Source organism: Rhinoderma darwinii, chromosome 7 (assembly GCF_050947455.1).
Source record: "Rhinoderma darwinii isolate aRhiDar2 chromosome 7, aRhiDar2.hap1, whole genome shotgun sequence".
Lineage (NCBI taxonomy): Eukaryota > Metazoa > Chordata > Amphibia > Anura > Rhinodermatidae > Rhinoderma > Rhinoderma darwinii.
In genome coordinates, this window is record NC_134693.1 from 51,571,501 (window position 1) to 51,598,530 (window position 27,030).

Here is a 27,030-nt window from a genome sequence, read left to right on the forward strand (position 1 = left end):
CGTTTTTTATGCGGCCGTTTTTAAAAACGGCCACGAAAAACAACGGCCGTGACAAAGAAGTGCATGTCACTTCTTCAGCAATTTTTTGAGCAGTTTTTCATTGACTCTAGAAAAACAGCTCCAAAAACAGCTGTAAAAAACGCCACGAAAAACGCGTGTTGCTAAAAAAGTATGAAAATCAGGAGCTGTTTTCCCTTGAAAACAGCTCTGTATTTTCAGATGTTTTTGAGTTTGTATGTGCACATACCCTTAAATTTAGCTGAGTTGCAATACCAGAAACAACCCATGGACAGATGTTGCGCTGTCTTGGAAAGAGAGTAGTTATGTTTTCTATTCCTTTATTGTCCTTTTAACTTTATTTTTTTTAAAAAGTTAGTGTCATTTTTTTCTTAACTATAATGTACTGGAATCTTTTTCTTTTCAGTCTCTGAAAGTATCGTATGGCTTTCTTTAATCATGGAGCAGTAGAGGCCCCCTTTTTCTCGTTAAGCATACTATAAGGCAGCCAAACACACGATGAGATAGATGTCTTTGATTGGCTGGGCATGCAAATATATTTCAAAAGAGATAGTGGGATACTACGATTAGTGCTTATTTCTCAGGGAACAGAGGTTTTGTCATGTTGAAATAAAAAAATGTCTTGGAGTTGACTTGGCAGCAGCTGCCTGACACTGTCATAAAGTATCCCAGGATCATTTTATCATCTTAGAAATTTCAATTTTTCACTTATTTTACATTTTTCCAGATCGTATACACAGTTTAGTCATTTAGAGATCAAGTAATGACTAATTGCATTTGCAGACATGTCCTCCCTTACTTTCTTTCTAATTCCAACATAGCCCGAGATGTATGGCACGAGATGTTAAATAAACATGTAAAAAAAACTTATACCTGCTACCAATGTCTCCAACATATGCTATCTGTCAGCTATCCATCGCCCATAGACCGCATCTTAAAAAAACCGCCTGTGTTACATACAGTACATCCGGTAAATAAATGCATATGTTAAACGTATCAGTTTTCTAACATGGGAGTCTCTGGGGAACGGTTGGCCAATGGATGGCATCCATCAGAGGCATCTGTTGGCCTACTATCGCATTTAGACCCATGTTAAAAAAAATATATGTTTAACGTGAGATTTTTATGAATTGGTAACATGACAAATTGTGTAACAACGCAATTTAAAAAAAAGTAAGTGTGGACACATCTATATGCACATCTTTCCACTCCACTAAGTACTATTGTGTCAAGCTGAGCGAATTGTTCTCGCTAAGCTCAGCACTATTCCCCCCCCCCCCGGCACATTTAAAGACTGTGATAACTGCTGCTCTGCAGCTCATTCGACAGGGACTGATCACGGTGCTCCCCGCCGAAAAACCCTTTAAATGCGGCGATCAATAGCGACTGCCGCATCTAAAGGGTCACAGCACCATTGGCACCACCGTGACGCGATCGCGGTGTGCCCACAGTTGCTAAGGCAACCGTAGGCCTAACAATGGCCTCCGGGTATGCCATCTATGGAAGACGATTAGGCCCTGCCAGAGGCAGGACCTAATATGCTGCCTGTCAGAGAGAAACTGACAGGAATAATACACTGCAATACTTAAGTATTGGAGTGTTATACCAACAATAGGACAGTTGGACCCTCAAGTCCCTAGTGGGACTAAAATAAATAAGTAAAAAAAAATGTTGTACAAAAATAAAATTGTAAAAGTTTCAAGTAATAAAATAAAAAATTACACTTTTTCCATAACAGGTCTTTTATTATTACAAAAAAAACAAAAAAAAAACTATACATAATTGGTATCACAGCATCCGTAACGGCATGAACTATAAAAATATTATTCAAGCCGTTACAGACACAGCGATACCAATTAGGAGGAATAATGTTAGGCGGGATAATGTGGGATAATTTTATTTATTCCTTGTGGTGAACGCCGTAAATTAAATAATAAAAAAACAATGGCAGAATCTATATTTTTTGGTCACATTACCTCCCAAACAATGGAATAAAAAGGGATCAAAAAGTTGCATATACCAAAAATTGTACCAATAAAAACTATAGTTTATTCCGCAAAAAACAAGTCCTCACACGGCTTTCTTCTCACTGCACACCTTAATAAATGGGGTCACTTTTTGGGGGTTTGCTTTACTATTTGACCTAAGAGCCCTGCAATTGTGGGTCAATGCTGTGAAAAACATACCTCAAAATAGGCTTCAAATGCACATGGTGCTCTTTCACTCCTGTGCCCTGCCATACGTCCAGGCAAATGATAAATGCCTTGAGGGGTATAGTTTCCAAAATGGTGTCACCTATGTTTCCTATGTTTTGGCACCACAAAACCTCTTCTAACCTGACATGTGCCTAGAATATATTATAAAATGTAGGCCCCAAAATCCACTAGGTGCTCCTTTACTTCTGAGGCCTGTGCTTCAGTCCATTAGCACACTAGGGCCACATGTGGGATATTTAGAAAAACTTTAGAATCAGGGCAATACATATTAAGTTGTATTCTCTTGTAAAACCTTCTGTGTTACAGAAAAAAACCAGATTAAAATGTAATTTCTTTAATAAAAAATTATTGAAAATCTCACCTCCACTTTGCTTTAATCCTTGTGAAATGCCTACAGGGTTAAGAAACTTTCTAAATTCTGTTTTGAATACATTGAGGGGTGCAGTATTTTAAATGGAGTGTTTTATGGGCGTTTGTAATATATTGGCACCTCAAAGACACTTCAAAACTGAACTGGTCCCAAAAGAAAAAAGGCTTTTGAAATTTTCTTTAAAATGTGAGAAACTGCTGCTAAAGTTCTAAGCCTTGTAATGTCCTAGAAAAATGAAAGAATGTTCAAAAAACAATGCTAACATAAAGTAGACATATGGGATATGTGAACTAGTAATAATGTTGTATTGTATTACCATCTGTCTTAAAAGCAGATACATTCAAATTTAGAAAATTGGAAATTTTTCCAAATAAGGGTATGTTCACACGAGGGCGTCCGTAACGGCTGAAATTACGGGGATGTTTCAGCCTGAAAACATCCCCGTAAAATCAGCCGTAACGGCATGTGCAGGCGCTTGAACGCAGCGTCAATTACGGGCGTAATTGGCGCTGCTATTCATTGGAGTCAATGAATAACGGCTCCAATTACGGCCAAAGAAGTGACAGGTCACTTCTTTGACGCGGGCGTCTATTTACGCGCCGTCTTTTGACAGCGGCGCGTAAATTACGCCTCGTGTAAACAGACAAACGTCTGCCCATTGCTTTCAATGGGCAGATGTTTGTCAGCGCTATTGAGGCGCTATTTTCGGACGTAATTCGGGGCAAAAACGCCCGAATTACGTGCGTAAATAGGCCGTGTGAACATACCCTTACATCTCAATGTAGGTCTTTTTCACAAATAAAGGCTAAATGTATCGACCAAATTTTGCCACTAACATAAGGTACAATGTGTCATGTGAACATTCTCAGAATCGCTTGGATAAATAAAAGCATTCCAAAGTTTATAGCAGATAAAGTGACACGTCAGATTTTAAAAATGGGATCTGAGCCTTAACACCCAAACTAGGCTGTGTTACCAAGGGGTTAAATCCTTCCATCAAATGGATGTAAGTGTCCGTTCATTTTAGCAGTACGTTCCTGAAAACGGATGTACAGTTAAGTCCAGTGGATGGCACTGGCATAGGAGCTATGCCAACGCCATCAGCGGTGCATCTAGCTGTAATATACAGCAGATATTCCTCTAGAACGGCCATGATCGGAGCCAGCCTGTTTAACCCCCTTAGATGCCGTGGTCAAAGGCAACCGTGACATCAAGGTGGTTTGCAGAGGGATGGGGCTCCCTTTGTCCTCCATCAGACATAAATGCTAAGTAAACCAAAGCAATATAGAAGACATCAAATGAATACAATTTTAAAGTCCCCTATTGGCACTAAAAAAATAATAAAATAAAGTGAAATAAAATGCATAACAAATAAAAAATTGTACACAGTTAGGTCTCATGCACACTTCCATTGGCCGTCGTACAGCCGCTAATGATGGATCCGGGAAACAAGGACCAGACACAGATGGCTTCCATGTGCAGTCCGTTGTTTCACGGACCAAATTAATGAAAAGGCCGAGACTGTTCCGTCAAAAACGGACAGGAGTAGGACCTGTCCTATTTTTGTCGAAACGGCCACATGGTTCCGTTAAAACAACGGAAGTGTGCATATCCCCATTGAAATTAATGTATCAGGTTGCTATCAGTTAAAAAAAAACGGACAGCACCCTGAAGAAAATAACTGAAGTGGGCATGAGGCCTAAAAAAAAAAATCAATAAAATAAATATTTTTTCTCCAATAAATACTGGTTTCATGTTGTAAAGATGTTAAAAGGAGAATACACATATATGGTATCGCCGCAATTGTAACGACTCGTTAACATGTTATTTAACCCACAAGGTGCCCAACTTGTATTTGGAAAGCCATTTTTTTTTTAAGGTAACCAATCATTTAAATGTACCCCGAAATGGTTCTATTAAAAAATATGACTCTCTAAAATAAAGCCACATACGGCTACTGTACACCGTCGAAAAAAAAATAAATGTATGGATCTTGGAATACGGCGACATATAAACTATTATTTATTCCTGAAATATTCTATTATTGAGCAAAAGTAGTAAAACATAAAAAAAATGATACATATTTTGCATCTCCATAACCGTACCGACCCATAGACCAAATTCAACACATTATTTATGCAGCGCAGTGAACAGCTTAAATTTAAAAGGTAAAAACATTTGCAGAATTTCTGGTTTTTTTTTTCTATCCCCCCCAACATTAAGTTAATAAAAGTAAATTAATAATTTATATGTACCCCACAATGGTGCAATTGAACTTGAACTCATCCCCTAAAAAACAAGCCCTAATACGGCTACACAGATGGGAAAATAAACAAGTTATGGCTCTTGGAATGCGGCGACATAAAGAAATATGCTATTATTGTAAAAAAGTAGAAAAACATTAAAAAAACTCTACATATTTGGTACCACCATAAACCTACTGACACGTAGACCAAAGCAATTTTAAAATACAATGGCAGAATTGCTGTTTTTTTTTAACATTCCCCACAGAAATAAAAGTTAATCATTAAGTTATATGTATTCCGAATGGTGCCATTGAAAACCACAACACAAGCCGCAAAAAACAAGCCCTGATACAGCTACATTGATGTAAAAAAAAAAAATTTTTAGGACTCTTTGAATGCGGCTACAAAATAATTAAAACATTTCCTGCGGTCCTAAGCACAAAATAGGTTTGGTCCTAGGGGTAAATAATAATATTTAAATAGTTTCAAAACTTTTCTCCACTTGTAGTCATGTCCTAGCTCTTTGTGTTGCTCTTTGTATTTCTGGTAGTTGGTATTCTAGTCCCAGTAACTTGCTTACTCAATGTAGAATCAAGAGTAATGTAACTTTTCAACATACAATTCTGTATCAATAACTCCCTGCGTAACTCCCTGGATGTAAACAATGAAGGTTCCCATTCATTGAATACAAGCAGAAATCTCAAAAACCATGAGGAATTGATAGGCAATGTATACTAAAGACAATTACATAACTTATTATAACGTGCATTATGTGCTTGTTCAGGAGTGCACCCAGCCAACTAGGGAGGGTGCACACTGACTGATGGGGGTTTAAATATATAAGGAAAATAGTTTTGAGGAGCGGAATGCAAAGCTGTCATTGCCCCTATAAGTGTGCTGTCCCCCTTATATGGTATGGACCATTTTTAGCAGCCAATGGGATGGGGTACCTTCTACTCCCCTACAAGTGGAATGTTTATTTAGGCTCCCTCTCACCTGGTATCACACTCTACCACTAGAAACCTGGAGACAAGTTATTGAGCACTTGTTTGGAATATCGTAATGGCCTTTTCTGAAGAGTAAATGATGGGTTCCTTCGGAGCATGGCTGCAAACATGCCTGCCTCCTCCCGCATGGTGCAGCATGCTGTTTTTGCCCGTTCTCCAATCCTCTCTCTCCCAGTGGTCTGCAGAAACAGACAGCTACCATCATGGGAGCACAGGTTACTAGCTTCTGAGCGCCTCCTAACTTTTCCCAGCTCACAGCTCCTGGGTCTAGCCTGTGTGCTTCCTGCTACTGCAGCATGTACCTTATTCCACCTCCTTCAATTCTAAATTCAGGGAAGCTGTGGCCACTTTTTATGATGCCCTTGAAGCCCCGTCCCCTCCAAGGTGTATCACAACCCCGCACGAAGGTGCCATCTGCCCCCATTGTGCCCTCTGCCTCCTTACCCAGGCCACAATCTAGGAAGCATAAATACCCTTGCTCCCCATTCTCCCTGGGTGACACAGATGTCGTTCCTGTCCTCATTCCAGGGCTTTCGGAGGCAGCAGGCCTTTAAGATCCTCAAAACAGTGCTCTCCTTCTTCGGAGATGTCTTTCAGAGCATTAAAGGTCTCTGGCAGAGCGTCAAGCTCAAAGCGTAAGAGACAGGTGCCTGGCCGATCCTCCAGGACGGCAAGTCTGGCTACTGTGAGTTCTTTGTGGCAGTGCCTTTCTCGGCAGCATTAGATTCATTTTCTGGTGAGTACCAATATGCGGGGACTTGGGAGGCGAGGGGTAGTTGATAAGAGGATATGGTGGCCCTTAAGTCTTTTTTGGATGAAGTGTCCTCGACTTCCACAGCATCTGTTGATCCTACAGTTACTCCAACCTCTAGGCCAGCCCCTTTGCCCACATCAGCATTTATAAGGATTCTTCTTTCTCCAGAGTCAGTCCACTTGGCACTCACCTTGCTGACAAAACTAGAAAAAATCTAGAATATCAACCATTTTTCATGGCATTTTTTTAAAAGCATTTTTTAATTTTTAAATAATTTTAAGTATTTTTCAAGTCCTATAGAGAAACCTATGGGAAAAACGTCAAGAAAAAACATCATACCCAAAGCAAGCTGCATTTAAAAAAAATAAATAAAAAAAAAAGACTTTAAAGCAACATCTGGCGGAAGCTTTTTTGACCTAAAAATAAAGCAGTGGAAAACTCCAAGGAAAACGTCACAACACAGAAAAATGCCGTAAGCAATCAATAAATGAGAGGTCAGGTCTCCTTGTGGGACTAAAAAAAATTGTAAAAGAAAATTATATAAAGTGCTCAAGAAAATAAAAAAAATTAAGAAAAAGACAAATTTTTTTTTTTCACTTCACAAAATGCTTTACTATGGGTCAAATAAAATATTTAAACAATCGCAGAAAACATAAAGAAATTATATAAATTTGGAATTAACGTTATTGTAATGACCCACAGAATATAGTTAACTTGTCATTTATGTCGCATGGTGAATGTCGTAAAGAACAAACAAAAAAACAATGGGGGAATTCTTTGGTTTTTACATTTTATGTACCCAAAAATGTCAGTAAAAAATACACCACGTTCCGCAAAAAAACAAGCCCTCATTTGGCTGTTGACGAAAAATTCTAAAAGTTATGTCTGTGTTCTCATAGCCAAAAATAGCTGTACCCTAAGGGTATGTGCACACGACCATTTTTCAGGCGTAATGGAGGCGTTTTACGCCTCGAATTACGCCTGAAAAAACGCCCCTAATATGCCTACAAACATCTGCCCATTGCATTCAATGGGAATTACGATGTTCTGTGCCGACGAGCTGTCATTTTACACTTCGCTGTCAAAAAACAGAGCGTAAAAAGAAGCTCCGTAAAAAGAAGTAGCATGTCACTTCTTGAGGCGTTTTTTGGAGCTGATTTTCCATTGAACACTATGAAAAACGCCTCAAAAAACGTCGGAAAAGAAGCCTCAAAAGAAGCTCCAAATTTCATTCTCAGGCTGGGTTCACACGACCTATTTTCAGGCGTAAACGAGGCGTATTATGCCTCGCTTTACGCCTGAAAATAGGGCTACAATACGTCGGCAAACATCTGCCCATTCATTTGAATGGGTTTGCCGACGTATTGTGCAGACGACCTGTAATTTACGCGTCGTCGTTTGACAGCTGTCAAACGACGACGCGTAAATGGACTGCCTCGGCAAAGAAGTGCAGGGCATGTCTTTGCCACGTAATTTGAGCTGTTCTTCATTGAACTCAATGAAGCACAGCTCAAGATTTACGAGCGTCTCAGACGGCTCGCAAAATGCGAGGAGGAGCATTTACGTGTGAAACGAGGCAGCTGTTAACAGTCTGTCTTTTCACACGTAAATGCCTCTTATCGTGTGACCATACCCTCACCTTCAAAAACGCCTGAAAATCAGAGGCTGTTTTCTCTGAAATCAGCTCCGTATTTTTCAGATGATTTTTGTTAAGCGTGTGAACATACCCTTAGGGTATGTTCACACACACTATTTACGGACGTAATTCGGGCGTTTTAGCCCCGAATTACGTCCGAAAATGCGCCTCAATAGCGTCGGCAAACATCTGCCCATTTATTTGAATGGGTCTTACGATGTTCTGTTCAGACGGTCATTTTTTTTATGCCCCGCTGTCAAAAGGCGGGGCGTAAAAAAGACGCCCGCGTCAAAGAAGTGTCCTGTCACTTCTTGGGACGTAATTGGAGCCGTTATTCATTGACTCCAATGAAAAGCAGCGCCAATTACGTCCGTAATGGATGCGGCGTTCAAGCGCCTGCACATGCCGTTACGGCTGAAATGACGGGGCTGTTTTCTCCTGAAAACAGCCCCGTAATTTCGGCCGTTACGGACGCTGCCGTGTGAACATACCCTAAGGGTATGTGCACACGCTAGCTTGCTTTTACGTCTGAAAAGACAGACTGTTTTCAGGAGAAAACAGCTGCGTCGTTTCAGACGTAAAAGCTCCTCCTCGTATTATGCGAGGCGTCTGTGACGCTCGTAAATCTTGAGCTGCTCTTCATTGACTTCAATGAAGAACGGCTCAAATTATGTAGCAAAGAAGTGTCCTGCACTTCTTTGCCGAGGCAGTCAATTTACGCGTCGTCGTTTGACAGCTGTCAAACGACGATGCGTAAATGACAGGTCGTCTGCACAGTACGTCGACAAACCCATTCAAATGAATGGGCAGATGTTTGCCGACGTATTGTAGCCCTATTTTCAGACGTAAAACGAGGCATAATACGCCTCGTTTACGTCTGAAATTAGGTCGTGTGAACCCAGTCTAAGGGGGTAAAACCCAGGCTGGTATCAGTGGTGGAAGTTGTAGTTTCTGAGTCATAGCAGATACACCTTATTATTCAAGGTTTATTTCCATCATAGAATGTTATGCCATTTCGCTACATCAGTGGGGGCTCCCGTGAAAGAACCTAGCTTGCTACATTTACCTTGATTGGATTTACCTGAAATTTCACAGTGATGCAAGGATTGAAAACTGTAAAGTGGATACATTTAATAAATGTAACCACACATAAATAAAAATCTAAAAAGGGTTACCCTAATTTTAACAAATATTATTAAGGTCATTGTTCCAAAATCACCAATTATCACATATCCACAGGAGAGGTGATAATTTCTTATCTCTGCGGGCCCCACCACTGGGACCCTCATCGAACACGAGAACAGGGGTACCAAGAGGTTGCAGTGAGGAGGAGATTGAATGAATCGGTGCGCTCATTGCGTCAAACAATGTTTATCGGACTGATGGAAACAGCAGTACTCAGCTGTTTCCGTCATTCCCATAGACTTTGAATGAAGCAGCAGCGCGTATGCTCGACTGCCACTCCATTCAATGTCCTTCTCACTGCTGTCGAGCACTGAGGAGGAACAGGGGGTTTGGGACCCCCATACATGCGATCGGAGGGAATCCCCGCGGTGGGTCCTCCAGTGAACAAACAATTATCACCTATCCTGTGGATAGGTGATAATCTTCTAATCTGGTAGAACGCCTTTAAAGTAATAGAACACATGTAGCATATTAAATCTGATAAAACAGTTTTTGTTATAATTCAATCCAGGAGCACCGATCTTAAAGATATTGTTTATTGGTCACCAAGGCTCCCAAGACTACTGTTCGCCAGAATTTTAACTGACACTATATTGCAAAGTTCACTGTATACTGTGACTGTGCATTTTGTGGTTAATGCTTATTCTCGCATCTTCTAGGCAAACCACATTAAAATGCTATACACATGTGAAAAATGTTTCCATAAATACATAGAAGTATAAATGCAAGCCTTAACTTGTACTTCTGAAGTAACCAGAGAAATCTAGGAAAATAAATAACATGATTCCGGTAAGTCTCCAAGTTCCCCCAGTCTGTCACAATCCAATATCTATTAAATTGTGCTCTGCACATTGCCAGTGTGTCAGATAGAATAAGTCCCTGTATAGGATACATTTGCTCTTCATTCCTAGATGTGACCTTCGAGACAAAGCATCCTGTAGGGGAATAAAAAAAAAAAAAAAAAACTAATTTATGGAGCTGCTGGAATTAGACATTTTCAGCATCTCTTTGATTTCATTACATCCTTATCAATGGATATTAAGATTGATCTGTGTGTAGCTGCAAGTAACATAATATCAGAGTTAGGAGATTAAAATTGCTTTTTAGATCAGGTCAGAAAAAAATAGAAGACTTTCAGTTCCCACGGGGAAAATAATATAGCGGGTAAAAAATATTAGTGGCATTAAATGGAGTATTTCCTTCCATTATGTTATGGAACGAACCTAGGATAAGATATGAAGAATATAAGATTATGAAACATAGAATTTATTGATGTCTCAATGAAGACCTTAGGCAAGATTTTTTTTTATTTGTTTACATATTTAATGATCGGTTCCTGGCTCCACCTACATAATTATTTTAATGTTACACTTTTGCACCAATTTTTTTTATTGCCCCAATGCATCTAAAATCAAGTAAATAAATAATGAAACTGTGCATATATATTTGTAATTAAAAATATCCTACCGCTTTGTGCGTACAGCTCCTACGCATCTCCGTGGTTACAAACGATAAACAAACCCTGCGTGTAGTCTAATTCTGTAGTCATGTCTTATTCTATTCAATCTGTCCCTTCTACTTTCTGTAGGTTAAGAGGAAGCAGGCAGCGTTTAGTAATACATAATTGCAGGATTATTGTTTGTAGTCTGTAACCATGGAGACACATAAATCTGCATAGTAGCTGTATTCACAGAATGGTAGGAATTCTTTAATTAAGACTAATTGAAAAGTTCCTTTTTTATTTTAAATGTATTGGAGAAATTAGTTTGAAAAAAAAAATGTCCGCAAACTATATTACATTAAATGAAGAAGTTTGTTTTTGTCAAGTCTAGATTTGTTCTATCATTGGCCCGATCTAATCTTCAAAATAAAATGCTCCCTCAGCTGCTATGAGGTCCATGAATGAAAGGGGCCCAAATCAGATTGCCCCATTCTTCTTCTTCATGGGAAGTGTGAACGTGTGTGTACAAGAATCCCTGTCCACATGAGCCCTTTCAGGACCAGACAAATTTTTCCTTTTTATGCTTTTGTTTTTTTTCTCCCTGCCTTAAAAAAGTAATAAATTATTTTTTTTTTCATTGACACAGACATATGAGGGCTTAATTTTTACGGGACAAATTGTACTTTCTAATAGCACTATTTAATATTATGTGCGACGTACTGGGATGGGATGCTGGAAAAAATATCAGAATGGGGTAGGATTGGAAAAAAACAGCAGTTCTGCCATTTTCTTATGAGTTTTGTTTTTACGGTGTTCACTGTATGGTGAAAATGACACGTTACCTTTATTCTGCGGGTCAGTATGATCACGGTGATACTAAATTTATATAGATTTTAATATGTTTTAGTACCTTTAAAAAAAATGAAAACATTTAAAAAATATATATATATTTTTCATCGCCATATTGTGACCCCCGTAACTTTTTTTTATTTCTGTTTGCGTCTTTTTGTACGGGGAAAGATGTCGTTTTTATTGATAACATTTTGTAGAATGTCTGGCATTTCAATCACTTTGTATTAAAACAATTTTGAGGGTTAAAATGGCAAAAGAACTGCAATTTGGCCATTCTGATCTTTTTTCCCTGCTACGGCATTCACCATATTGGATTAATATTTTTATAGTTTGGGCATTTTCGGAGAGGCGATACCTAATGTGTTTATGTTTATTCCTGTTTATTTATTTTTATATGTGATCTAGGGAAAGGGGGTGATTTGAATTTTTATATTTTTAAAACCTTTTTTACTTTGTTTTATGACTCAATAGCAATATTCCTATGGGAGCGTTCACAAGGTTCCCAACTGCCATACTGTAGAAACACATCGGCCCCAAAATGAAAGAGAAGGTAAAAAAAACCTCAGATGCCGGTGGTCATATCTGACCACAACAACTAAGAAGTTAAACGGTTGCAATCAGAGATGTCTCTGATCGCAAGCATTGCCGCTGGGGTAACTCCGAAGTGGGTGCCATTTTTAAATAACCTCTCGACATAAACAGCCAGTCTAGTGATGGCAGAGGGTTAAGAAATAATGGAAGGGGAAAGTAATCTGAGGAGTACAAGTCCGTTTTGATCTGCAAGAGATGGGTAGAAGGAGGAATAAGCATCTTAAGACACAGAATCACAAAGACATTTACCACCACCAAAAAAGGGCACTATTTTGCCACTTTCCTTTGTCTACCCCTGCCTCTAAATTTAATATCCTACTGTTTTAATAATACCAGGGCAAGTTTTTGCAGTATTTTTTTATGTACCAGGATATTAGCTATGGAGACTGGTAATAAATGTAGTACTTGAGTACTTGAAGGCATAGACATTTCTCTTGGGACTTCACCCACGTAGGAAGAGGCTTGATGAAGCAGAAGCCAACTATTATACTAGAAAAATATTCCTATAGTCTGACCCTGTCTGAGGAATAATGACAATCCACGTGTCTGTATTTGTAATGTGCACTTCATGTGGAGCCCAACAGCTCGTATATTGTTATACAATGTATGTGCTCTTTAAAAATAGAGACATTTGAAATGATACATATGAGTCATGACTTTGGGCTCTGGAAATTGATCAAGAGACAATAAAGTCAGTGGTAAATTAGGACATCATTTCACACTCTCAGAGAAAGTTACTGTTGTAGTCTTTGTCAGGCACAGGATTCATATACGGCCATTTGTGTTTAAAGTACATAAAAGCTCTTTTTCAGAAACTCTGTTTCTTCTTTTAACAAGAGAGATCTATTTTTGTGTATAAAAGGTGATGTCTTACATGAGAGACCTCGTCATTTCTTTTCTCACCGTACACCCTCTCTCTATGAATCATCACATTCGTAGTCTGCATTCTTGAGACATCAGATTTGATAAGGTGCTACTGATTGTGATCTGCAGGACTGAGCAAGGATAGAACTATGTGTATAGTGACCTTGAAGAACTCACCTTCTCATCTTAGAATTAGACAATGATTAATATGATAAGGCAGTTTTCCTGAGGGCAGGTAGCATTTTGGTATTTTTCATCATGTATCATTTCCGTCTAGGTCGAGTCCTGTGATTTTTTTCTTTTTCAGTCTATATAAAAGTTTAGCATGTTTTTTAAGGTAGTTGTCTGTTTACGGAATCCTATTTTCAAATACCCTTAAAGGAAATTCTGAGTTTAAAAGAAAGGAGTCCCTCATTTGGGATCTACATAATTTAACCAGAGCAGAAAGCATCTACAAAGAGCATACCTTGCTCTGGAGGACCCCTGGAGGACATGGATAGCTAATAATTTCAGTTACCACTTTTAATTCATCATTTCACCTGTGGTGGCGCTGTAGGAGAATAGAACTCTTGCTGCCAGATTCATCCACAGATTACTGCTAGTGATTTCCGTAGCAATACACCCTGTGATCACATTATTGTCAGGGGACCCTTCTAAGAAAAAGTAATTGTCCAGACCAGACAACCCATTTAATTTATTGTTAACTGTTATTTTTTTACTTGAATTTTAAATCCTATTTAACCTTTAAACAGTATTTTACAGTGTGTATATTCAGATATTTTTGGCATAAAAGTTAAGTAATTATACAAATATTTGTACTTATCCTGACTTACAGTAAACAATAAAGCCAAATTATATTTGCATTTCTGCTGATTACTGAACTTACACTACCTACTTGTTCAGTGTCTGTACAGAGTTTGCTCTGGCAATTTGTGTTTTGGGAAGTATAGTGTATAAAATAGGAGCTCTGTCGTAATCCAATATAGGAAAAAAACTATTTTCCCAGAATACAGTGCAACACAGGGAGTGCAATATAGGAGCTCTGCTAAGCTGTTAGTTACATGTTGAAAAACTGTCAGAAGCAACCAGGATACGTTTATATCTACAGTATGATGTTTTACTGTAACTCAACATGTTAAAATATGAACTTATGCTTCATCTCTCATCAGCTATTAAATGGATCGGATAGTTATGTTCACTATTCTACTGGGACTAAGAGTAAACATGCACATTTTTTTTTAACAAAGGGAATAAAACAAAGGGACAATGTAATCCCCAAATACTTAAATAACTAATTCACTTCTGCTTCATCTATTTATTCCTAACTAAAATTTTGGGTGCTCTCTGAGAACCATGGATTGGGAACTTGTTGGGGGGGGGGGGGTTAACAATTGTGTGCATACAGTATCTCTCATGCATCTCATTGTACATTTGTGTACATAGAGACCTATGTATTTAACCCATAAATATAGATGGAATATGTATACTGTGGTTTGCATATCCAATGCATGCCACAGCAAACTGAACATAACAGATTCCCAAAAAATTACAAACATTATCTATTTTTGCTAACTTGTTTGCTTTAAAGCGGTTAAGTTGGCTATCACCATCATTTGGCCTATTAAACATATAATAGTCAACGGGTCAGCCAAATGCTGAATGGATCTAACCCTGAGTTGAGAGGAAAAGTGTCACCGGCGTTACTGTTGTCACAATGTCAGATGCGGACTGTGGTAATAGAGGAATCCGTTTCCTCAATGTCATCCTTTCACTGATGTTCCCTTCTGCTCCCTGCTCATTTTCTTGTCTGTCTAGAAAGTGCTTTGATCATCTCTGCCACTTGAAATATATGATTCGGACGGCAGAAATGAGATGAAATCCAGGCATAACACAGGGAATAAAAAAAGCAATTACAGGAGCCAAGACTATATGTTACTATCATGACTAAATGCCAAAACACGCATCCTGATATTTGCATAAGATTTGAATGCTTGTTGGTGCATTACTCATGTTATTTATGTAATTATTGCAAATAAATATAATAGAATAATATGGACTCCCTATAGTAATATACAAGAGTAGGTAAGAAAGAAGCATACTTCTCCTGCTTTGCAAATTCTGATATGTACATATAGTACAGAAAAGAGGTTGTTTGTGGATTATGAATTTTAAGAGTATACAAGTTATAAATGGGCTCCCATGATGGTACTGTATATAATTTATATGAGATTAAAAAAAAACATATTACAATGCTTCCATAGACTCTTCAATACATCAGTTAGGAATTTTCTAAATTCTTTATAATGTCAGTCCAGTTATACTTTTCCACTTGAGCTAACATCGGGTGGGGAGAGACGCTTCTGCATGCTGGGCACTGTACACTATACTCTCCAGGCGTCGTACGGTTGCCACGTCAACAGTTGCATTCAACGTACAGTAGCGTCACCCCATACCTACTGTTAGTCAGGGCAGGAGAGTGTAACTGGACTGACACTTTAAACATTGATAATATAGATGTGTAGATATATAAATATATATATACATTACTCAAGAAAATGGTGACAGCACTCTGCGAACACACAGCCACCTAAAACACTATATATTAATAAATACGCATTGCTGCTGAATCTACTTACAATAGTGAGGTTCTTAGCACACATTTTGATCAAATTGTGTGAGCCAACCTGCCACGACAAGGTGACCTCCCTCATAAGGTGGGTCCCTATGCTGCACATACACCCAGTTCTAGGGATAAGCCTACATATACTTGGGGATGGTAGGAACCAGCATTAGACTAATTAAAATCACGCAGGGCAGAATGGGAGGAGTGGAAGTTCAAAAATAGAGGCAGTCACTACCCCCACATTTATATAATGCACAAGAAACAAGGGAGTTTGATCAGCACATTCCAACAAAATGAAAAAGCATGTATACAGGTGCATATATATATATATATATATATATATATATATATATATATATATAAAGGAGAAAACAGCAGCACTCACAGAATAAAAATGTGTATATATATACACACACACCGCTCAGCCATAACCTGCTCATTATTGTGTAATTCCAATTTGTGCCACCAGAACGGCTCTGACCCATAGAGGCATGAGCTCCACAAGACTTCTGAAGGTGTCCTGTGGTATCTGGAACCAAGACATTAATAGCAGATTCTTTACAGAGATACTCCCATCTTACACATTTATGGCATAGGATATGCCATATATGTCTGTTTGATGCGGGTCTAGATAAATGACGCATATGAGCCCTTCAGATCCCCCAGGTAAACCCTAAAGGTTTAAATTCTGCACCAGAGTACTACCAAAATCATGATCCCCAAGATATAGTAGTATTTTATTGGTGGTAGCTGCACAATCAAAGCAGACAAGTTCAGAGGTACAGCCTAGGGTCAGTATATTGTCAGCAGCCAACTAGAGGAAATGCACATGGACAAACATAGATAGATAGATAGAACATAATTTCTAGATAGATTAGATAGATAGATAGATAGTGTCACGAAGCGGGTAGTGGACCCACTAGGCCGTACCGCCGAAGCGGGGAGGTAGCTGGCCAAACAACAGGAAACCCCAGCAATACAATGTCCCACACAAGGGTACCTGGATAGTCCAGACAGTGGCTGCAGCTCTGGCACTGATGGAGATGAGTGCAGCAGATAACGCCAAACGTGGTAGATGACACAGGTGCCGCAGGTTGCACCAGACGTGGTAGATTCCTCCGGACGTGACAGATGACACAGGACGTGGCAGATTCCTCCGCAAGTGGCAGATGACACAGGACGTGGCGGATTCCTCCAGACATGGCAGATGACACAGGACGTGGCACGACTCGATACTATAGGCACAGCACGGGAAACAGGAACAGGTAACAAGGCACGGGTAACAACTGGAATGGGAAACACTAAGGGACCATTTGCAAGACAGACTGGGAAAACTAACAACGCTCAGGCAAGGATCAGAAGGCCTGGGGCCTTCTTATAGACCACAAAATCGTGGCAGTTGATGATGACGATTTCCTTTGTGCGTGCGCTGGCCCTTTAAGGCCGGGCACGAGCGTGCGTGCGCACCCTACGGGACACAGCAGATCGGAGCGGATGTGAGCGCTGGCGTCTCCTAGGAAGGAGATGGGGACCAGCGCTTACGGATCCATGGCTGCGGGCGTCGGGAGGTGAGTAAACTTGACAGCACGCGGCCATAGACGCTACAGTATCCCCCCCCTCTTACGCCCCCTCTTCTTGGGGCCAGAGCGGGTTTAATAAGCGCAGGAGCATTGAGTTTCTCTTCTGGCTCCCAGGACCTCTCCTCAGGACTAAACCCTCTCCAGTCCACCAAATAGAAAGTCCTTCCTCCTACCCTCTTGCAGTCCAGGATCTCCCTCACCTCGAATATAAACCAAAAATAATACCCGCGGAGGGATTTAATTCATTAGTGATAGTACAATATCTGACATTCAGACTATTAATGTAGTGTATCTATGTAGATAAATTGTACTAATGAAAAACAATCCGTGGTAATGACCAAGTAACCTTGGTGCGTTGATCAAATTATAACTATAGGAACACTCGAGAGAGAAAAAATGATCAACTTCAGCACAACGGTGATCGAAATATAAAAAATAAACTTTATTACATATTTGGACATAACAGAATAAAAAAGATGAGTCACAATGAAAAAAGGCGTCAACCAATGCTAGACCATGAATGTTAAGTTAATTGTCATAAACATGTGTTATATGGAAATGAGGATTATGTAAATACGTGCGTACCAGAAAGTCTCAAAAAGTTGCAGCCAAGCAGTCTACAGAGTACATCAAAATATTTGATAAGAATAAAATAGAAGTGCTATAGTTACAATGAAGATTAATGTACAATACTGTATCATATACACATGAAAAAAGTCAATAATTGGTGTGCTCAGAGGCTGGTAATTATTAAGATTGCCAGTGTAGATTTAACTGATACGAATCAAGAGTAATTACCTACCCAAAGTCATGGTCAGACACAGGAGACGCCCACACCCGACGCGCGTTGATCATTTTTTCTTTCTCGAGTTCACCTCGAATATATCAGAAGAACCACTGGGAGCAACTGTGGAACTAGAAGTCTTGCTGTAGCGGTTCAGGACTACTGGCTTCAGGAGCATCACAGGAAAGAAGTTGGGAATTCTGAGGGTAGGAGGCAGCCGCAGCTTATTGGGGACAGGGTTTATCTGTTGCAGAATCTCGAAAGGACCAAGGAGCCTGGGAGCAAACTTGTATGAGGGTACCTTCAAGCAAATGTTCCGAGAGGACAGCCAGAGTTTAGTACCCGGAAGATACTGAGGCGGCTCTCTTGTCCTAGTATCTGCTTTTCGCTTCATGCGATCGACTGCCAGTAAAATAGAGGGTCTGTTGCCAGATTTGCAAAAAGTCCCCATAAGCAGAGTCAGCAGCAGGTACTTGAGATGTGGTCGACACTGGGAGAGGGACTCTAGGATGTTGACTGTACACAATCTGAAATGGAGTGGAAGTGGTGGATTCACTTGTGTGGCTGTTGTATGAGAACTCGGCTCATGGAAGAAGCTGTACCCAGTTATCATGCTGTGAAGAGATGAAGTGGCGGAGATAATTCTCCATGATCTGGTTGATCCTCTCAACTTGCCCATTGGACTGGGGGTGATAAGCTGAGGAAAAGTCCAATCTCACATCCAGGAGTTTACAGAGGGCTCTCCAGAACTTTGAAGTAAACTGAACCCCCCGGTCGGACACAATGTGAAGAGGCAAGCCATGCAAGCGAAAGATGTGTAGAATGAAGAGACTCGCCAGTCGAGGAGCTGAAGGTAGGCCGGTCAGTGGGATAAAATGTGCCATCTTAGAGAATCAGTCCATCACCACCCAGACGGTGTTGCATCCTGCTGAGGGGGGAACGTCTGTGACAAGGTCCATCGCAATGTGCTGCCAGGGGGCATTGGGTACAGGCAGAGGTTGAAGCAGGCCGGCAGGCTTGGAGTGTGTAACTTTGTTAGAGGCACACACCGTGCAAGAAGAGACAAAGTCCAGAACATATTTAGGTAGCGTAGGCCACGAGAAGTGACAAGCAATCAGGTCTCGGGTTTTACGGACACCAGCGTGCCCAGCCAGTTTAGAACTGTGTCCCCAGCGGAGAATTCTTCTCCTGTCTGCCAACCGAACAAAGGTCCTCCCAGGAGGGATGTCTCTTACCTGCAAAGGATTAGCAGTGACAGTGCAGGACGGGTCTATGATAGTCTGAAGGGTCTCCACCGTGTCTTCCGTCTCAAACGATCTGGACAGCCCATCGGCCCTCACATTCTTGTCCGCGGGACGTTAGTGGAGCACAAACTGGAAACGGGTGAAGAACAGCGACCACCTGGCTTAACGGGGATTCAGTCGTTGTGCAGACTGAAGGTAGGTAAGTTTTTTGTGGTAGGTGAAGATCAGGATGGGGGTGAGCAGCGCCCTCTAGAAGATGTCTCCACTCCTCCAGAGCCAATTTAATGGCCAGCAGCTCCCGATCTCCAATAAACTAATTGCGCTCAGAAAAAAGTCTTGAGTAGTAGCCACATACTACTGCCTTTCCTTTGGAGCTCCTCTGGAACGGAAGTCCACCTGCACCAACAGAGGAAGCATCCACTTCCAGTGAGAACTGCCGAGATACGTCAGGATGATGGAGGATCGAAGCTGAAGTAAAGGCTTTCTTGAGGCTAATAAATGCGGACTCTGCCTCTGGAGTCCACACCTTGGTGTTCACACCCTTCTTGGTAAGGGTAGAGATAGGAGCCGTCAGAGAAGAGAAGTTAGGAATAAACTGGCGGTAGAAATTGGCGATTCCCAGGAACCGCTGTATGGCCCTTAAGCCCTGAGGACGTGGCCACTCCAGGACAGCTTTCACTTTCTCAGGATCCATATTGAAGCCTTGATCCGAGATGATGTAGCCCAGGAAGGGCAGAGAAGTCTTCTCAAAGATGCACTTCTTCAGCTTGGCGTATAAATGATTCTCCCTTAATCGTAGTAGAACCTGATGGACATGCCTCCGATGAGTCGTCGGATCTGGGGAGAAAATAAAAATATCATTGAGATAAACAACAACACAGACATAGAGGAGATCTCGGAAGATATCATTAACGAACTTATATGTCTTATAGACCAGGAAATCGTGGCAGTTGATGATGATGACGATTTCCTTTGTGCGCGTGCTGGCCCTTTAAGGCCGGGTACGAGCGTGCGTGCGCACCCTACGGGACACAGCAGATCGGAGCGGAAGTACGCTGGCGTCTCCTATGAAGGTGATGGGGAACAGCGCTCACGGATCCATGGCTGCGGGCGTCGAGAGGTGAGTAAACCTGACGGCCCGCGGCCCTGGACGCTACAGATAGATAGATAGATAGATAGATAGATAGATACTATTTAATATCAAACATTTGTTATTTAAACTGCAGATATCTGAATAATACTGGTGTTAAGCCAGGGGCATCACTAACAACGGGCCTTCGGGGCCCTAGCCCCGGATCTTTGGCCTGGTGCCCCGGATCAACGGCGACTGTCACATTCAGGTCGCAGCGGTCTCAATTGAGACCGGGTCGCAGCGGTCGCAATTGTGACCGGGCTGCGGCCGCCCGCAATGCATCTATAAAAGTTGCTATAGTAACTGAGGCCTATGTAATAAAATACACGGGCCCCTGTTACTATAGTAACGACACATACTTACCCATCTTCCTTCCTGAGCGCAGCGGAAGTTCTGACAAATACTCGAATCATGACGTCACGACGCTAGATGGTGTCGGGACACCCGGAGCCGAAGAGTAGGGTAAGTGTAACGTTACGGTCTGCTGGGGACCTGTATCTAAGCCTACCTTGTGGTAGGCTTAGATACAGGGTCTAACAGACAGTATCACACATGGACCCTGTATCTAAGCCTACCACATGTTTGGCTTAGATACAGGGCCCCAGCAGACAGTAATCTTATACAGTAAATGATTACTGTGTGCTGGGGTCCTGTATCTAAGCCAACCTTGTGGTAGGCTTAGATACAGGGTCTGACAGACCGTGTCACACATGGACCCTGTATCTAAGCCTACCACATGTTATTCTTAGATACATTGCCCATGTCAGATCCTGTCTGATGGGCACTGTATCTAAGCTTACCACCACATAGTAGGCTTAGATACAGGGCCACAGCAGACCGTAATCTTATACTGTCTGTTGGGGCCCTGTATCTAAGCCTACCTTGTGGTAGGCTTAGATACATGGTTTAACAGACAGTATCACTCATGGGGCCTGTATCTAAGCCTACCACATGTGTTACTAATGTTTTTTTGTGTTTGTGTTTTTTTACAGGTTCGATCTTTGGACTACGTCGGATTCGAGGACTGCTTCAATGACGGCTTCTTTTATTTTCAATAAAATGGTTAATGAGGGTTGTGTTGTGCTGATTAACAGCGTTCATCACTAAGACGGGGCTTAGTGTTTGCCGGTGCAGAGGCTAATACTAACCCCCATTATTACCCTGGTATCCAACGGCACAAGGGGTACTGGAAAGTGCCGAGTACGATCCAGTACCTGACCATCTGTAGCGATGGTTGAGCACTAGAGCAGCTGCAGGCTGGTATTATTATCAGGCTAGGGAAGGCCAAAAACAGTGGCCCTTCCCACCCTGGTAATGCTAGCCTGCTGATGCTGTGTTGTATCTGGCTGGTTATGGAAATTGGTGGGGACCCCACATAATTTTTTTTTAAATGTATTTATTTTTAAATAAATAATTGGAAAAAACGACAGGGTCCCCCACCATTTTTCATAACACTAAATAATGCATGTGGTCAAGTTGGCAGTACTGTTTGATAGAATCCCTACACTAATCTCTCTGTGAATCCGAGTGAGTTGATTTTGAAAATAGGCATTGTCGCATATTATTGACTGATTAAACCCATTAAAGGGAATGTGACGCTAGAAAAAGCGTTAAACAGCGTTAAACAATTAGTGTATAGGTGATTAAACATTGTTCTAATTTTTTTTAATTTTTTTCACGAGTCAGGAAATATTATAAATTAGATTCTAATTTATAATATTTCCCAGTGCTGGTCACTAGATGGAGCAATTCCCAAAATTGCAGCATTGCATGTGGGAAAGCAACCACATTGCTTTATGCTGCAAAATTTGAGAAAACTCACTCGCTCTAGTGAGCTCTCAGAATCCCCCCCTCCTTTATCCTGGCTAGTGCCGGGAGAAACAAGGGGATTGAACGGTCAAACCTCCTACACTGTGTGTCGCCATTTTTTGAGCTAACACACAGTGTAGTAGGTTTACATACACTAGTAAACACACAGTAAAACACTTACATACACAGAAATCACTTACCTGCTCCAGCCGCCGCCGCGCCCTCCGGTCCGTCCGCTCCGTCTGCTACCTCCCGCTCCAAGTGCACAAGTCCGGAAGCCGCGACCGGAAGTAGTAATCTTACTGTCCGGCCGCGACTTCCGGTCCACAGGAAAATGGCGCCGGACGTCACACAGTTCAACTTGGACTGTGTGGGAGCGGCGCATGTGCCGTTCCCACACAGACGGCGTACAGCATAGTGGATGGAACGGGCCCCGTTCGCATTCACTATGGGACTGTATGTGCCGTATTCCATGTCTGTATGTGTCGTTAATCGACACATACAGAAATGGCAAAAAAAATAGCAGCCCCCATAGGGAAGAAAAAGTTCAAAAATAAAAAAAAGTAAAACAGAAACACACAAATAAATATAAAAGTTTTTAATAAAACACTAAAATCAAACTGATGTAAAAAAAAAAAAATTCGGGACACTGTTCCTTTAAGGAACCTATTAAAGACACATTCAATGTCCCCCAAGATATACTTTAAGTATGTAACAATGTCTGAAAGCATGCACTTTAGGGATGACATAAATTAGGTGCTATTAAGAGACAATAGTCATTGGTTTGGCAATCTTTTAAGAAAGCATATGTCATACCTTATAATTATCTACCAACCTAAAGAGAGTCTGCTCAGAATAGATTTCCTTTAAAAGGGTATTCCCATCTTGGACATTTATGGCATATCCACAGCAAATGCCATAAATGTCTGATAGATGCGGGTCTCACCTATCTCTAGAACAGGGCCCTCTGACCCTCATCCTACCTTCTTCCACGTCGTTGGGATCCAACCATGGAAAACAACCGAGGAAAACAACTGAACTAGCTGAGCTAACCTAATTCTGTAATTCCCATAAAAGTGGATGGGAGTTAATGCAAACAGCATAGCGCAGCAAGCTACACTGTTTCCATACTTCTAGCCATCTCATAACTCAGTGGCTGGAGCCCATTTCTAGAGCTTGGTGCTAGTCTCAAAGTTGGGACCCACATCTATTGGACATATATTGCATATCCATATAAAGGGAATACCCCTTTAATATCCACATCAGAGGTACAGGAATCGGCTGTGCAGCAATAGCAGTTGCACACTTGTCCTGGTGTCTGAGGGGGTCCAAAGGTCACTCCGCCACATAAGAAGACTTTAACTTTATAACTGGCTCACAGTAGGGGGGGGGGGGGCTCAGTTACAGATATTGCATTGGCCCCAAGAGCTTCAAGTTATACCTCAGATCCAAATATCATAATTTCTTATAAATTTGTAGGATTTGCATGCGATGTGCACTTAGGTATAATAAAAAGTGGCCACAATAATATAACTTAATTATATAGTAAACAGTCATATAACTTCTGTACAGTATGTCAATGTACGTGTGTTTTTGATGTTTAACAGTATGAATATGTTTACTGAAAAGCATTGTGTTTTCAAAAAGCAATACCAACTAGAAATTTCTTCATATACGGTAGGTCCTTATTGAGTTTAATAAAATGATATAGTACAACTAGAACATGTATGGGGATGTAAGAGAATCAGATATGGTAATTATAAAAACGCTGGTAAGTAACAATTTTACTTTATTGTGATATAAAATGTCTATTACAGACTCTGTATTTTCTTGTCATTGAGAGTTATTACTATGAAGATTCACTATGTATCATTCTGATTTGTAATATCACTGAAATACAATGCTTAAAAGCAGAATTGCAGCCTGCTTCACTTGCTGGAAATGTGGCAATTGAGTGAATTTACTAAGGTTCATATTTTTTACAACATGCAAATTGTAAACTGCCGAAAGGGATAAATAGACTTATCTAATCAACGTTCAAATTGCAATAAACCTGGGATAAATCATATGATTTTCCTCCCTTGATGTTAGAAACTTTTATTCGCTTTCATATATTTTGTTAATGTTTTAGTAAAATATAGGAAGCAGTTGCTTTCTTCCCACAGTTTTGATATTAGACACAAAGGGCACATTTATTAATGCTGTCTAAGTTTTAGACAGCGTAAACTTAGACCCGGCAGTCAGAAGATGCACCAAATTTTGCACAGTGGTGCATGCTGTATGATCAATGTGGGGCATCTTGCTAGACATGTTAGACACTTTTCTCTTCCTTATACCACCTCTCGGCTGCCTCAGTTTACACAAGTTTTTTTGTGGCAAAATTTTGGTGCAATTGGCGCATGACGACACATTTAAGTCATGCAAGTGAGGCGCAAAAAGTGTCTAAAACAGTTAAGAAATGGAGTGCATGGCACGTCAACTGAAGTCAGATTACTGGCGCATTTTGAATTGTAAATCAACCCAAATATATGGCACTTTGGACTCCAATATACATTTTAACTCTTTGTGACACTTTATGGCCTACATTTCATTAAAGGAGTATTCCCCAAATCATAAATTATCACCTATAAACAGGATAAGTTATACTTTTCTGATCGCTGGAGGCCCCATCACTGGGACCGCCACTGATCATTTATGAGAACGGACGTCACAAACCCCAGATCCTCCTCACTGCTCAACCATAGTGAGGAGGACATAGAATGGAGCGGCAGTGTATGTGAGCTGCCACTCCACTCAATGTCTATGCGAATGACGGAAACAGCCTAGTACAGCACTCGGCTGTTTCTGTCATTCTCAGACAGTAAATGAAGTGGAGAGAGCATGCTCAACCACCGCTCCATTCAAGCTCCTACTCAATGCAAGGGGTACAGTCATACATATTTAAGGTATTCAACACTTCAACAAATATGCCAAATGGGGCATGCAGAGTCCAACCTCCTACCATTTTCAACCACACCTTACAATCAAAGACAGTATGAACAATATAAAACAGAGCTTAAATATGGCACCCATAGTAGTTTATTAGGCTTTATAGTGCCTTAATATGTGGTTACCACACAGCAGCACCAACACCAGGATTGGGCTGTTACTTTCAGCCTCTGGGTCTGGTGACATCATCAGTACCAGATTGATTTAAGACTAATCACATGATCACTATAATCACCAATCACGGTATTCACAGGAAATCTTTCCTCACTTGTTTCTGCATGGTGCAGGGAGTATATGACAGTAGAAGTGGCTGCCCAGTGTTACAATGATTAGTCAAATACTCCCTCTCCTGGTAATTTCTTGCTAAATACAGTTGTAATAGAGTTGTCTTTGTCATTTATCACGGCTGATATCACAATTCGATATAGGTAGGACAGCAGACAATCAATCCAAAGAAAAATCAGGCTATTTCCACATCCCTGGACTGACTTATGTAATTATGTTGAGAGTAAATGCATTTTTTTTATTCAGGCCTATTAGCATATCTAGTGCATAGTTAGAGACTGTGAAGACAACTTTAATGCAAACCTAAGGCTTTATATACACTATATGGACAAAAGTATTAGAAATAGGATATCACGGTTGCAACAAGTCAGTTAGTGAAATGTATTCCCTCCTAGATATTACACCATCAATATTTTTGCATAGTGGAAGCATTTAGCAACCACAGTAACTCAGACACGAAGTGGAAAGCCTCATAAAGTTACAGTATAACCTGAGGAAGGGACCAGTCTGGTCCTAAAACGCGTAGTGCTATTTGTAATAATAAAGATACCGAAAATTCAACACATCGATTTGATTACTCACTGGTCTGGCGCCGTGTCCCGAAAACTGCAACCTTTTCTTTCAAACCTCACATAAAGTTACAGAGCGGGGTCATGGAGTGCTGAGGCGCAGAGTGCATAAAAGTCACCGAAGCTCTGCTGACTCAATAACTGCAGAGTTCCAAACCTCCTCTGGCATTAGCATCCGCACAAAAACTGTGCACCAGGAGCTTACATGACATGGGTTTCCATGGCCGAGCAGCTGCATACAAATATCACCAAGCACAATAAGTGTCGGATGGAGTGGTGTAAAGCACGCCGACAATGGACTCTGGAGCAGTAGAAACGCTTTCTGTGGAGTGACGAATAACGCTCCTCTATTTGGCAGTCTGATGGACGAGTCTGGCTTTATCGAAAGCTAGACAGCATTATCTGCCTGACTGCATTGTGCCAACTGTAAAGTTTAGTAGAGGGGGGATAATGCTCTGGGGCTGTTTTTCAGGGGATAGCCTAGTCCCCTTACTTTCAGTGAATGAAAATCTTAGTGTTTCAGCATACCAAGACATTTTGGACAATTATATGCTGTTGTAGCTGCAAAGGGGGGAAAAACTCTATATTAATGCCTATGGATGTAGAATGGGATGGCATAAAAGCTCCTGTAGGTGAAATGTGTAGGTATCCCAATACCTTTGTTCATATAATGTGTATAATTTGGGAATATAGTGCAAAAGTCTGATGAAACATGACAGAATGTTAATAGTTATAACAGATGAGCTATTTATTATTTTTTAGGTTGACCCTACAAACAACAGAACATTAAAATATGTCCCAGGAAACTTGTAATTTAAATGTCAGACATGTCTCTG